The 14,902-nt window shown below is 43.7% G+C and overlaps 1 protein-coding gene across 1 annotated transcript in view; it reads right to left on the reverse strand.

The window, feature by feature from the left end:
- The window catches only part of LOC146981306 (homeobox protein orthopedia B-like), a 53,527-nt gene that overhangs the window by 25,184 nt on the left and 13,441 nt on the right, over nucleotides 1-14,902 (reverse strand). Inside the window, exon 3 of the mRNA XM_085786390.1 lies at nucleotides 6,612-6,749. The gene's annotated coding sequence lies outside the window, so the exon portion shown is untranslated. The remainder of the gene's footprint in view (nucleotides 1-6,611; nucleotides 6,750-14,902) is intronic.

Here is a 14,902-nt window from a genome sequence, read left to right on the forward strand (position 1 = left end):
GACTCTCTTTTATAGCGGCCGGCCTCTGAGGCCCTTGTCCCTGCTGGCCCCGAGCCCTGCTGTCTCTCATGGGGGATTAGGGGGGGATCTGCAGAAATTAGCCGTTTGGATGACAAGCAGAGGCCAAAGGACGAGCGGGTGTTAATGTCCCCTTTTACAGGAACAAAAGCAGTGGGGATTTTAAATAACACGTCTCCATTGCCGCCTGCGGCCACTCCAGCCACGGTGTGTGTGTGGTAGGTTACTCTGCAGTGTTAATTGATTGAAGTTGTGCGCCGGCAGGAGGAATTGGTGTGTCTGATAGCCTACATCTTCTTGCATCTGTGGCTCAGAAATCCAGCTAATTTTCTAAAAGGGGAAATTTAAGAAGAAAAGGCTGAAGTGTTTACTTCAAGTGTGGGTAAAATGGAGTCAGCAAACTGTGTAAAATTTTAATTTATATGACTGGTGCCAATTTAAAACTAATGCTACCCTCAGGGTTGTCACAATGAGTATTTCCCTCAACAATTTCTCAAAAACTGAGAATTAGATTTTTCTAAAAAAAAAAAAATGTTTCTATTAGGGGCTTAAGGTGCAAGATGTCAACATTCAACTAGAAGTCTTACGATTCCTAATGCAGCCCAACTATCTCAGGTCTGGCATTGCAAGGTTGTTTACTCTTCATTACAGTTTCAGACAGAGGCAGGGAGATCCTCAAAGAGAACAACCACAACAACATCCTCTTGACTGGGGCTCTGCAGTGCTGCTTTTGTCCATTACGCTTGGCCTCCTCATTGACAGCCAATAAATCATTCATTTAGAGGCAAAGCAGGGAGAGAATCAAACAGCCATTTCAGAGCCTGAGGCCTTTCACTGTAGTGGCTGCTGCAGGCCACAGATCTAATGTAGAGTGGCTAGGCTGCAGGCGGGTGGAAGGGCTCTTAAGAGACAGGAGCGCATTGTTTGGAGAGACGGGAAACGCTGCTCTCATTAGACCTGGAGCTGAAAACCAACCTGAAAGGCCTGCTTCAATTTACCTGCCCTGTGCTTGGAATAAATCACCCCTGTGTGTGTGTGTGTGTGTATGTGTATGTGTGTGTGTCATACACACATACAAACACATGTAGAACTGCTAACAACTGCACGCACACTCATAAGCAGACACTTACAAAGAGCTTTATACGTGCCTTTCAGAGCACACCTCTTTAGGTTCAGAGTTGTTTTAGCACAGCGCTTGTTAAGGTAAAACCTTTTACCTCTCTGCCTCCGATGGTCCTTTTATTAAGGTGCTTTCTCATTCAAATCAGAATCACAATTAAGCCTGTCCCGTCTTGTGTTTTCTTTTTTTTCCTCCTTCTTCTCTGTGCTCCTGTAGATTTGAGTACATCTTTGCACAAAGTGACTCGCCGCTGCAATGAGTGGCTTCTGTATGAACAAAACTATAGCGAGAAGAGCGTCGGGCTTCTGCTTCTAGGTCTGATAAGTGTAAGCATACAAAAGATATAGCTGTTATTATTCCCATGGAATATTGCCAGAAAGGTTGGGGGATAATTTCGAACTCAGATTTCGTCTTTTGGCTTGTTGCCATGCTGAATTTCACAAGAGCCAAAAACTCACTCAGCGCAGCCAAAGTAAAGAGAATCTAATACTTTACACCAGGTAGTCAGGCACAGCAGGTAACACTCTGTGACAAATCCCAACACACACTGAGACAAACAAAGAAAAGAAAAAAAAGGGAATACATTTCACAGTCTCTGACATAAAGAGCAGAAAAAGAGGTTGACGGAGCATGAGGGCTGCCTGGCGGAGGAGGAAGAGGAAGGATGGAGAGAAGGTAAGAGGAAGGACAGAGGGATGAAAGGGCAGAGAGGAGACATGCTGGAAAAGTGGGAGTGGAGAGCGGCAAACCCCTGCAGAAATGTGGTGGCAGAGATGTCAGTCTATTTAAATACTGATGAGGCCCTCTGTCTGTCCTCGTCTCTGCTAATGACATGCTCGTCAAAGCCAAACAAAAGAACCTGCAGCCTGCCACTACACACACACACATCAGGGTACATCTGTGTTTATGTGTGCCTGTGTGTGTGTCTGTGTGTGTCAGGGGGATTCTCACACTCGCTGTTCAGGGTGTAAGGTACCACTGAGAGGTGATAAATCTCTCCTTCCTTGTCAGGGAGAGCTGGCAACGCATCCTCAGACACACAACTGCCACAACACAAACAAAGCAACAAAATCTCCTCTTGGGCATCCTTCACTTTACTCTTTCCTCATTCCTCTTTTCCCTCACTCTCCCATCCATTCGTTCTTTTTTTTTGGCCTGCTGTGTCTCCTCCAGCATTCAAAATTAAGGTGTCACACTAGAGCAGATGGATTACACACGCGCACACATACGCGCAGCCACACGTACAACTCAGAAATGAGGTGAAATGGGAACAGACTCTTATTGAAAACCTGCTTGAAAAACTGTGTGGCGTCCATAAGCACCGCGCCCGCTTTCCAACACCGTTATCGATTCCTGCATGCTATTTGTTTCGAAGTGAATAGTACGTACATGTTTTGGACTAATGGCAAAGTCTTTGATCTGTCAGACTGCTGACAGGAAACAGCAGGTGATGGAGAAACATCATGAAAGGAATGGCCCGCTATAAAACAGCCAATAAGCACCGCGAAAATGGTTGCCTCACAAAACACGCGAGTCTGTTTGATACATGAACGCAGAGTCATGTCAGACAATAAAGTGCCCCTGCGACAGACACTCAAACGGACAGGGGGAATTATATTTGTTTGGGATTCACTGTGTGGCGACGTTCCCAATTGTTATTGCAGCTGGAAACAAAACTTTTGCTCTAAATTGGCTTTAAAAAGACATCATAAAACTGTCCCTCCATCTTTCATCGACTCTCCCCGTCTTCTTCTCTCGTCTCCTCTTTGTGACTTTAGCTCTAAAGCAGAGGAGAGTGTCAGCGAGTGTTCGGTTTGATTCAGTGCTATCTAACCTTGCTTTATGAAAGCATTAAATTGATGGTTCCAGACCAGCCCAGAGAAAATGCACATAAAACTGAGACTAACTGAGAGATAATAGTCCTCGTAAACTGGTCTAAGAGCTCTATAACTCACAACGTCCTCAACTTGTTCCATCTTACACAGCAAGAGCTGTCGCATCCAAAATACTGATGGCCCAGTGGCACAAACAGTGATGTAGATGAAAAACAAAGAGAGAACGCACTCTACCAAATCGTTTATAAAGATGCAAGATTGAAACCTGTTATTGCTCCCTAATTTGCTGATTTGGCTTTCAAAACATAAACCAACGCTATACAACTGAATCTGCATCTACATCAGCCATATATTTTCCATGACTGTCAAGCAGAGGAACACAAAAAGCTTGGTTTTTCAAAGTTTAGGTCGAACTTTTAAGGGATTTCTTTGAACATCCTGGAAAATACACTTATTTGCTGATGGAGAGTCAGATGAGGAGATCAATACCGTCCTTGTCTCAGTAAATGCGAGGCTGGAGCCAGTTAGCTTACTTTAGCACACGACTGGGAACATTGGAGAACAGCAATAGCCGAGAAACAGTCTTAACCCTTTGGAACCGCAAATTGTCGATTTGCTCCGTTGGAATATATCATTCCCAAACATTATTTAAATATAATTGGTGTTGGGGTTAAGGTATGATTTTTCATCAGTCTTTGTTGTTGATTAACCCGATCACCTGAAAAATGTGTGCGAGTGTGTGTGTAGTAGTACCAGCTGCTGTCAGCTAGATGAGTGATGAGCCATGTGAGGGCAGCGTTAAGTGTGTGTGTATATGTGTGTGTGTGTGTTGTGGGAGAGAGAGAAGATAAAGACATTTTCCCTCCAACACTCGGCTCCATCAAGGTCTGCTCAGCTCCCATAAACCAACTCTGCCTCCAGATGCTGGGCCTTCTGTGTCTTAAATCTAACCTCTGCCTCCATCCTGCTTTTCCAGTACAAATCACACACAGAGGGCAATGATTAAACAAAAATCTAAATCAAAATTTTGCAAAATCCCTAAAGCAGCAGGACAGTGGCTGCTCTTGTATATGCAGACCACAAGCACGGCGTGCAGCGGGCGCATGAGCTCTGTGAGTCCACTGCACGTCTTTGCAGGTTGCACAGGGTGGTAATGGATGGCCGGTGGGTGCCCGCTGACGTGTTATTCTTTTATAAAACATTGCCTCTGCGTACCGGAGCGCAGGGGAGAGCGTGTCACGCTTGTGATGAATGACCAGAGGGTAACATCTTCACTCCTGACCCCTAAACACGGGCAAGCATGCTCGCACATAGGCACAGACATGCAAACACAAACACAAACAGAGACACACATGGAATCAAGCATGCACTCATGCACATTCAGGTTAGTAAACAGATTTTTTTTTTCTTTTTATAAAAAAGGCAAAAGCAGACAAAAACATGTGATCCAGTGAATCCACTCAGCAGATGGTGATCCCGATGCAGGTTGCTGACCTCTCCCTGTGCTTCGCTTCTGAGTGTGTGGTGAATACAAAAAGAGGCTCAATTTTTTGTATTCTTTTCAAAGCTTTTGCTCACATCAGTTTCATTGCTTTATTCATTTTTTTTTTATTGGAGCGCAGATCAGTCATTAAAAAGACTCTTCCTTACTTCCTCTCATTTATCACACAGCCTGACTAATAGGCCTGCCGTCATCAAAGGTATCCTCAGCTATGTCTCCAAACAAAGCATGAAAGACCAACATCAAAAGAAGCTCCTTAACACTGACAGAGCCGGAGCTGCCGGACAATGCTGGGGAGCTGGAGAGGTGAGTAATAAGCAGTGACCTTCTGCTTTTAAATGCACACACACAGCTTCAATATAATAATAAGCAGCGAAGAATGCTTCTACATTAGAGGACTGAGCCCCGAAGCAGCTACAGCCCGAAGAAGTGTATAGTCGCAGAAAGAGAAAAGAAAAAGAGAGACAGAGAAAGAGATGGGAAGAGAAGGAGATATGATAGGGAGGAAAGCGAGACAGAGGGGATGAGGAGGGGGAGACAATGAGACAAGGAGACAGAGACAGAGTGGGTGAAGCTGGCGGCGGAGGTTTGGTGAGGCGGGCGGGCGGGTGGGGAAGGGGGAACAGGCAGCCAGTCTATTATCAGGGGTCTATAGAGAAGCATTTAGGGACAAATAGGACACCACCCCCCTGTCACCCCGAACCATTCAGGCCCCGTCAGCCCAGCCCCATTCAGCCAAACCCCAGGGGGAAGCGGCAGAGGGGGGACAGAGAGGAGGAAGCAGGACCAGGATGGTAAGAGTGTGTGAGAGTGTGTGTGTGTGTGTGAGAGGGAGGGGGGCAGAAGATGGAGTACCCCAGTACCACCCTCCCATGATGCTTCAGATGCTGTATCCTAGCAACGGCACTCAGGGTGTGACCCAAAGTCATATGGCTCCATTCAGTTTTGCACATCTTGAACACACACACACACACACACACACACACACACACACACACACACACACGGGCCCCACAGTGTTTATCAGGAGCCAAAACAGGCTCTCATGTACAATAATTAGCACAGATCATGCCCCCCACCCCTCCCGAACACACTGCCCCCCAACCTGGCCGTACCAGCAACCCCGCAGGGAGCAAACTTAATTACCATCAACAGACAAAGGGGAGTTTATCTTTACACACTTAAGATGATCCACTTTGCACACACTGACACACACACACCCCATCCTATATGAAAACTCTCCATTTCAGCGAGCTGTCAATCACAGGCTAATTAAAGCGGCGTATTGATGGCATTCTACTCTCCCCGAATTTTTATATGGAATTAGTATTTAATGAATTGTGTGCAGATTAATTACAACATAATGATATTTAATTGTTTCCAACTAATTGTTGTGGCACTCTTTGTTTTGCAGTCGCTGTGAACTTTGTTTGGTTTTAGTTCTGAAAGAAACAGTTGGCTGGAGAACACTTCATTGAGCACCGTTTAGACTTGAAACGTTTCAGGAGAAGAGCCTTTTAATCACAATCATGGTTTTTTTCTTCTGTTTTGTGGAAAATTTGCACGTAATGTTTCGAGATAAGTGATGTTAAAGACCGAGGGGTGGAGAATTGTAATAAACCCGATTTAGACTCACTTTTGAAATCATCGTGTTTGTGGTTCATCTCTGCTGTCACCTCTGAAAGACACACACACAAACGCGCGCACACACACACAGGGTCTGTGTCTGGTAATCCCCCTCTCAGAGGGGGTAAACGTCTTGTTCTGACTAATAGATTTATATACTCCATCTATTATTTATCCAAGGATTATCTCTGTTGCCTGAAGCTAGTGATGTACAATGTTTATGATGACCTTGGGCCAAACACACGAACACACAACCACACATTCACACTTACACCGCATTCAATTTGGGCTTGGAATTGGTGAGTGATAATAAACAGACGTGCAATAATTGTCCCAAAGTCACTTTGTTCTTTTTCAACCCTGAGGAACCTTGCGAGCCAATTCTGAGGCCTATTGAATAAGATTGTCTACTGAGTCTTTATGACTACTCATTAAAATGCGCTTTTATCATTTGTTATAATATAGTACACTCCTCTCCAAATGACATCATTAAACATAATTCAATCTTTACCTCTTCTTCATGTGTGCTGGTTTTCCTGATTTATCCCCACTTTTATTTCATTTTCTCTCCAGGTCCACGGCAGCTGCAAACTGCTGCACTGCCCCTCTGTGGATGATTACGGAGCTGCAGGGTTGCCAACACAGAAAACTGCAAAAGAAAAAAAAAAAAGAGAGAGAGAGAGAGAGAGAGAGAGAGAGAGAGAAAGGCAAAGATCAGTAAGGAAAACCAAACTGTCCACTCAACTCAAATTGATCTACAGTGTTACTGAAATGGAGAAATGGAAGTTGGCACACGTGTTGCCAAGCAGAGACATTAGGCACTTGCATACAGAAACACACATTGCTTTGTGTGTGTGTATGTGTCACATACACATAATATTTATACACTACATAAACATACATATACACACACACGCATGGTGCAATTTAGCAAATGTCATCAGGTCTGCAGAAAGAGAGGGAAATCGGCCTGCCTCCCATCTTTGTATTGGGAACACAGGTGAGATTGATGAGTAGCGTCTGTTTATGATATTGGTTATTCAAGATGAAAGATGAGGGTTTGTAGAGGGGTTCCTCCCATTCACTGTCATTGATTTACACACACAAACACACACACACACACACAGACACGAGAACATACCCACAGTGAGTGTCCTTGCTTTGTCAATAGTCAAGGTTATTTCATATGGAGTGGAATATTTAGCTAATATGCTGAAATTAAACACAACAAGTAAATATTACGTTCGGTCCTGACGCCAGAACAAAGAGCGACTATTTTGGGGACGCACCCCTCGCCAGAGAAGCAACTAAAAGTATCGAGGGGGATGTCTTATCAGTGAGGATAGAACATAAACTGGTTTAAAAAGCGATAAAAAGATGGCAGGGGAATTTGTGAAGAGCAGACAGCGCAGAAAGGGAGGCACTCAAGCTGCAGGCCTATTCATGCTCTGGTGAAACCTCCTTTGCATGAACATCCGCACAGAGACAAGTGCTGCGGTAAGTGAATGTGTTGCCTGTGTTTGTGTCAAAAGCCTGTTTTTCTTTTCCTCAGGCCAATTAGAGTGAGTACGGCACAAAAGGCGACTAATTTTGACAAGCTCCTGTAAATGGCATGATGGATGCTGACGTTTTGGGTGAGGAGCAGGGTGGGCAGGGGCGAGGTGTACGCCTCACGGTTACCCGGCAAGGCCTCCTTCATTAAAGCTTCTTCCAGAGAAACACATGCAAACAGAGAGAGAGAGAGAGAGAGAGAGAGAGAGAGAGAGAGAGAGACGCACAAACTCCCTATTCAGGGTGAATTAAAAACCCACAACACACTACTTTTCACAAGAGAGCATTCATTATGGAGCCCTAATGTAATGGCATAAAGCACAGGAGCAACAGCCTATCAAGTGCAGCGATTTGGCTTTTTTCACTTGTGCTGTTTCGTTGCTATAGGGTAATTTGTAGCACTCAGCAGGGCAGGGTAAAGTGAATCAAGATTAATTTACATGCAGGCGAACACTTAGGCAAGGCAGAGCGGTAAGCAAATGCACCGTCTCTGTGGCTGAGCGGGAAGAAGGCAGCAAGGCAGAAGGCGGGTGGGTGGGGGGGTGGAGGGGGGGGATGCGGGTGTTGGATAATTAAGGAGCATCAAATGTGATTGCTGAAGGCAGTTAAAAGGCCACAACATGCCGACTGTGGTTGCTCTCAGAATGCAGCCCTCGCGGTTTTTTTTTTTTGTTTTGTTTTTTCTTAAGCCGAGCTGCATTGATGGAAGCATGGATTCTAATGGGAACAACAGCTCTACAGCCAACCAGCCATTTCAAATTCAGTCTTCATTAATTGTGCTTTAGTGTCTCTTCTCTACGCATATTATTCCAATACATTAGTTTGTTTTCACTTAGGAAGAACATGTGCCACATTCTGTGCTGCACCAAACAAGCCGTGGTCTTCCGTATAGAGTCGCTAGAAGCTCTGGATGGGCCCAAAGTAGAGATCATTCAATTGAAATACTTGATTTAAATAACATATTGCGACGCATCACGGTTGACGCCGAGACAAAGCGAAGACTCCCAGAGGACACGGGGCTGAAGTGACAAGGCTAACTTGGATAAACCACTGCAAAAATTCAGATACAAATGCAACTACAATTGCACCACAGAGAGGGGGGAATGAAAACGCTAAATAAGCTGTTTGAGCTGGACACACATCTCAGACCAGCAATGGAAGCTAAATCCTTGCCCCACTGAACAGACTTAACACATCAGAGAGAGAGATCACTGGGATGGGATAAAAAAAAAAGGGAATAGCTGGTACACTATCTCCCCCTCTATCGCTCAGTGGTAATGGACCCTGGACCAAGGCTGTGGCAGGGGAATCTGATCAAGCATGCCATCCTGAAGACCCATGCACACAACCGTACATGCACGCAGACACACAGAATCATTCTGTCAAATCTGAATAAACACAAACACACACCGGTTGGATTGCAGAGTGCAGCTTGGGGATTTGGGGCGAGCGTCTGGCATATTTGGCCATCTCAGATCTCCTGTCAGGGCTTGAATGCGGGATGACAGCAAGAGAGAGCCCACAGCGTCTGGAGACCTGTCTCCATCTATGCATCTCTCACATAAACAAATTCTCCCGTCGCTGTATTCAGACTAGCCTCTCTGCTCTATTACACACAACACACAGCTGCCACAAGCACTCAGACACCCAATCAACAACCACAGAGAGAGAGAGAGAGAGAGAGAAAGAGAGAGGGAAGGGGAAAAGGAAGAGCAGAAGGAGAAGAAAGAGGAAAAAAGCAGAAGGAAAAAGGAGGGAGCGGGGGAGTGGGGGGGTGGAGGGAGATGGAGGAGAGGAGAAAGCGAGACAGGAGCAGCGTCAGGGGAGATGCTGAGATGTGAATGTTGAGAGGAGGGCCAGCGCTCCGGAACTGTGCTCAGCGTTCTGTCTGGCCGAGCAGGAACCTCCTAAAAAGCAGGACGACCACCGCCGTGGATGAAAGACAAATGGGCTCCAGTGGGATGAGGAATAGACGAGGGCAGGAGCAGGGGGCTAAGGGCTGCAAACACACTGAACGCATGAAATCATAGGACCACCTGCTTTTTTTTTTTTCCATAAAGACAGGCCGAGCAGGAGAATGCAACAGCTGAGACCAAAAAACGTCAGGAGAGAAGTAAAGGGGCTGTGGTGTTTTTGTTGTCAGGCACAGCGGCTCAGTCACCATCACTGTCGCTTATGAGTAGAAGAAAAGTCAGAGTTGTTTATAGATTCAAGCAAATTCTGCGATTTATTTGTTTGTTTGTTAATTAGTTGCTCTGGTTTCTGGGGACAAATATGTGACAATCAATACCAGGTGGAACAACCAATATCCTGTTACAATGGGCCCGCTCCCACTTGTAATCTCAGGTTTTTTTGTGAATTTTAATAAATCTTTGTTTGCAAAACAGATAAACTGTCAAAAAACTGTGAAAATGTTGGTCACTATGTCACAGAGCCATCATTAAACTGTTTCATTTTTCCAAATAACAGCAGCTCAAATCACAATTGTACAAAGTTTTAAAGTTCCTTTGAGAAGCTGGGGCCAGCACATGTTTGTCATTACAGGCCAATGAGTAATCAATTAAAACTGCATAATAATTAATATTAGTATATTTCCTTCAAGTTCTTTATTCATAATCTGTTCATAATCTTTATTCATAAAACATACAGCACCATGTATTTTTAGACCCATGACCGGAGCAGCTGTTTATAAATTTACAGAAAAGTTCAAATGGATTTCACAGAGAATGCGATATTTGGGCTAAAATATTCTCAGAAACTCTGTTGTTGTTCAGCCAATTTCATCTGCTGCACATTACAAACCTCCCTCCTCCTGCACCTGCATCCCTATTTTCTGCTCCCACCTCTTCTGATCAGGGTATTGATCCCCAGACCAGTCAATCGTTTGCTACTCTGTGATCTGGGCCGGGCCAATTACTTCAGTGAGTAATAGTGATTAGTTTGTGTCGAGATCAATCCATACTGATACAGGCAGAGGGGATGTGGACGGGGGGCTGAGGGAACCACTGACTTTACACATCAACCGCACATTTGTGAAGCAACAACAACGTCGATGCAAGCTCCTGCGCTTAGTATCCTGAATGCAATTGTTTCATTATGCCATCATCATTAAACCTGCAGAGATGCATGTACAGGTGCCGGTCATGCTAAGGCCTGCGGTGGGGCTCTGTATTGTGAAAAGTAAAAGAAAAAATGTAAGATTTTCAAAGAAAAAACATGAATAGAAACTAAGGTTTGTTGCACATTCACAAACACACACACACACACACACACACACACACAACAACCCATAGTGCCCAGCACTTAAGTCTCAGCCTGTGGCATTGGTTTGACATTGTGCAGGTCATCAAAGGAAAACTAGTACTAATGTCGAAGGCAAATCTATTTATGTTGATAGTATTCATGGGCAATCTTTCCATAACATTGATCAACACAGTTTGTCTAATAGGAAAATAATAAACAATTACTCCTGCAGACGAGAAGGGTAATTGATTTTCTTCTGTAAATTACTACCACCATCAGCCCTGCGTACACAGAAAGGTGATCATCTGCATAAAATCAATGGGATATGATCCTATCTGTATGATAATCATGGACTGTAACCAAGGAGCCTTCATTAGCTACAGAGAGAGGAGGGAACGTGGAGGGTGAAACAAAGAGACGGCGAGCGAGCAGTGAGACTTCAAACAGATGTAAAGGCAGCTGTCTTCTATGTAAGTCCTGCTGGAGACATCTCCAACATTTACACTTGAAGTCGTTTTTATGACATTTACAAAGCTGTTAGATGCTAATCTGATCAATGTAATGCTCTGCAGCTGCACTCGAGCCAAACATCGCGACACTGTGCAATATGAATAATGTGAGAACTGTACCAACTCCTGAAATAGTGGAGGCGAAGCATGCATTAAATCTCTCTGATTAATTTCTGATGGGTGCTGACACCACCCCTGGTGTTCCCAGCCAGACACTGACTTATGGTGATTGGTAAGCCCACCATCGGACAGCTGTATGTATGACTGCGTGCAGGCCTCCAAATCAATACCGCCACCAATATTAATATCACCACATACGTCAACAGGCGAGGGCCAGCCTGCAACAAGGACAATGAATGAATGGAAGGAATATGACTTCCTGACACAATCGGTTACTTAATTCACAACAAAACCAGAGCAAAATTAGCAGACGTGACGTTTCTCTCGCTCTCTCCTGTGATCTCACAAAAATGACAGCACTGGTTTTCTGTTAAAACACAGTGATTTATGTTTTGTCTATGCTTCCCTGACAAGCACCTTATTTTCTGTCTGAATAATGACTGTTCTCCCTCAGAAATGTGACAAGTTTCAGGGCAACCAAATGATGAACCAATCACAATTCCATCATTTCCATGGTCAAAAAAACAGAAAAGAATTGTGACTCAGGGGAAAATTACTTTTATTTTCTGAATCAAATTTACCAAAAGTATAATTGAGCTGTTAATTGAATAAATACATTTCCCAAATTATATATATATAAAATATAATTTATTATTATTCATTTATTATTTTTTGTAATTATGATACTAAAAAATTGAGACTTTTTAATTTATCATGAGGAGTTGGTGAGTTGGGTGCTCGGGAAAAACGTTCTTGGTGTTTCAAAGATTTTAAGTTTTCTTTTGGCGATTTTGCCTTCATTGTTATCATAGGTTAGTGGAGAGAGACAAATAATTCAGGAAGAGAGGGTCACTTGTGTTAGGACAAAGCCTACGTAGAACACACTCTACCAGGTGAGACACTAAACTTGACACCGGAGGCTAAGGATCAAATGTCGTCACCTACCAAGAGTATTTTTTCTTTTAACATTCATGATATCACTTAAGCCAAGTGGTTTAACTTGCAGTTAAATCAAACTATATTTTAAGTGGAAGGAAAGGCGCTAACAAATCAGTGGGAACGGGGCAATGATGACAAAGCTCATCATGAGCATGTCAGCTGATACTGTAGATGCTTTAGATGTCAATATAAACTAGAAGTTTACAGAAGTACTACAAACCAAATGAAACAAGTTTGAACCTGGGATAATGTGTCCGGGGGCCAGGTACTGGCTTTCTTGTCCTGTTCAACTCTGAGCTAATGCAATATTTTACTGTCCAGAAAGTCTGAAACTACACCAGCTTCAAAAGAAAAGCAGTAGTAATGGTAGAGCACAACCAACAGCACGACAGAGAGCTTTCAGTGTGACTACTTTACTGTACCTCCATCTCTCTGTCTTTCCTGTGTATTTAGAAGCCACACAGACATACTGTATAATGAATCTATTTCAGGCATCCACTGCACTCAAACCCCTTTTCACTCTCTGTTCAATGAGGAAAATGTGGTCCACGATTTTGTTAGACCCTAAAACTAAATAGAGGTCTTTTCAATAATAAAGGCTTTGGGCTTTTAAAGCTGAGAGAATGAGTAGCCGGAGACAAACAGGCAAGAGGAGGCTTTCAGTATATTAGCTTCTCAAATCAAATCACTATGAAGGGAACGTAGAACCAGCATTTAACATTGTGAGGCGCCCTGGACACAGATGAATAAAGTGAATGCTCTGTTTGAATCTGTCCTCCCTTCATAGATTTTAATGGCCTATGGTAAAGCGAAGTGCGTTAACACTTGATAACTACACGAGCCTGGGAGTAGTTTTTTTTTTTCCACCCAAAGTACAGACAGGACTTAGCACATTTACCATTTCCATTTCTATTGCTGCTGTAAATTGCACAGAATGAAATCAAAACCTCCAGCACACTCAGTCCGTAACCTGTTATCAAATTATATTGATTTATCAAGGCTAGTTAATTTGAGGCGGTAAGGTCAATTAAAGGCGCAGACTGATATGCAGTGGCTACTATGCATAACCAACACATCACATCGCACTGAAGTCAAGTTTGCAGTATTGGAATTATAGTTGTTGAAGAAGTAGCTTTGCCTAGATTGATGTCCTGTTTCCGTCATGACCGGCTGGAAGGCTGCGATCACTCAATACTAATCAACAGGCTGGACACGAGCTGGTCTTTATCACTTTGTCCCCTTTATATGACTCCCAACCTTGGCTGCGCAACCAGTTGCCTGATTTCTCATTTTGTTGCACTGCGACTGACAGTGAGCGGCACTGATTGAGGGGATCCATTAGGGATCAGCCTGAGGAAAGCCTGTTTGATGGATGAGACCAGCAGTCACCTTCAGAGCTTGCTAACAACACCTGTATCCTCTCTGTCACACACACATACACACCGACACACAGACCATGCACACTTCTGCTGACATATAACAATTCACACATATTGTAGCACGTACGGAGTGAGAGCCTGAGAGAGATTTAAGAAGATGAAAATCTATACAGTTGTATCAACAGTGGCCGTTCAGTTCAACCCAGAGCTCAAACTAAGATCTGGTGAAACTACACTTGTAATGCCAAGGACACACTCTGGTCCTCTTTCAGAGATATAGCTGACAGTGTAGTTTTACAGTGCAACTCAAGCTACAAAACACTGAAGAGCCATTCAGTTTCAAGAAATCAAAGGGAGTGCAGGCGATTTAAAGAAAAATCTATGGACAAAGTATATTTGTTATGCTACTTTGAAGCCTGGAACACAAATATTTTGGAAATACGGCCATTGGAAAAATGGACACTGGTAGGTTGAAATGCTTGTAGGACAAAAAATGTGATATTTCTGAGGCCAGCTGAGGCACAAAACAGACATTGGCCAACTTACTCAGCATTAGGCTGCATTACAAGCAAAATTGAAATAAAACAAAATACTAGCATCAATTTGGCAGATACTGCTATTGCTAAATGTGTTTTTTTTTCTTTTCCACTTAAAAAAATGAGATAATGGGGCGTCGCGTGGCGTTAGAGCGGGCGCCCCATGTATAGAGGCACAGTCCTCGCTGCAGTCGGCCCTGGTTCGAGTCCCGCGTCGGGCGCCATTTACTGCATGTCATTCCCCCTCTCTCTGCCTCCCCGTTTCCTGTCTGTCTCAACTGTACTATCCATAATGGCATAAATGCCCAAAAAAATATTTAAAAAAATAAACAAAAATTAGATAATTATGAAATTGTGATGTGAATCTTGGTTATGTACCAAATAAAAATGTTTCTTAAGATATGAAAAATGTTATCTGGGCTCCAGCATGTTGCCGGCACCACGGTTATGGAGCTCACAATGTACAAAAAACAGACACATTTTTACACCTCCTGCCATTATGCACTTGGCCAGATTGCAGTTTTG

Source organism: Trachurus japonicus, chromosome 9, assembly GCF_045865225.1.
Source record: "Trachurus japonicus isolate A0001 chromosome 9, Traja_1.0".
NCBI lineage: Eukaryota > Metazoa > Chordata > Actinopteri > Carangiformes > Carangidae > Trachurus > Trachurus japonicus.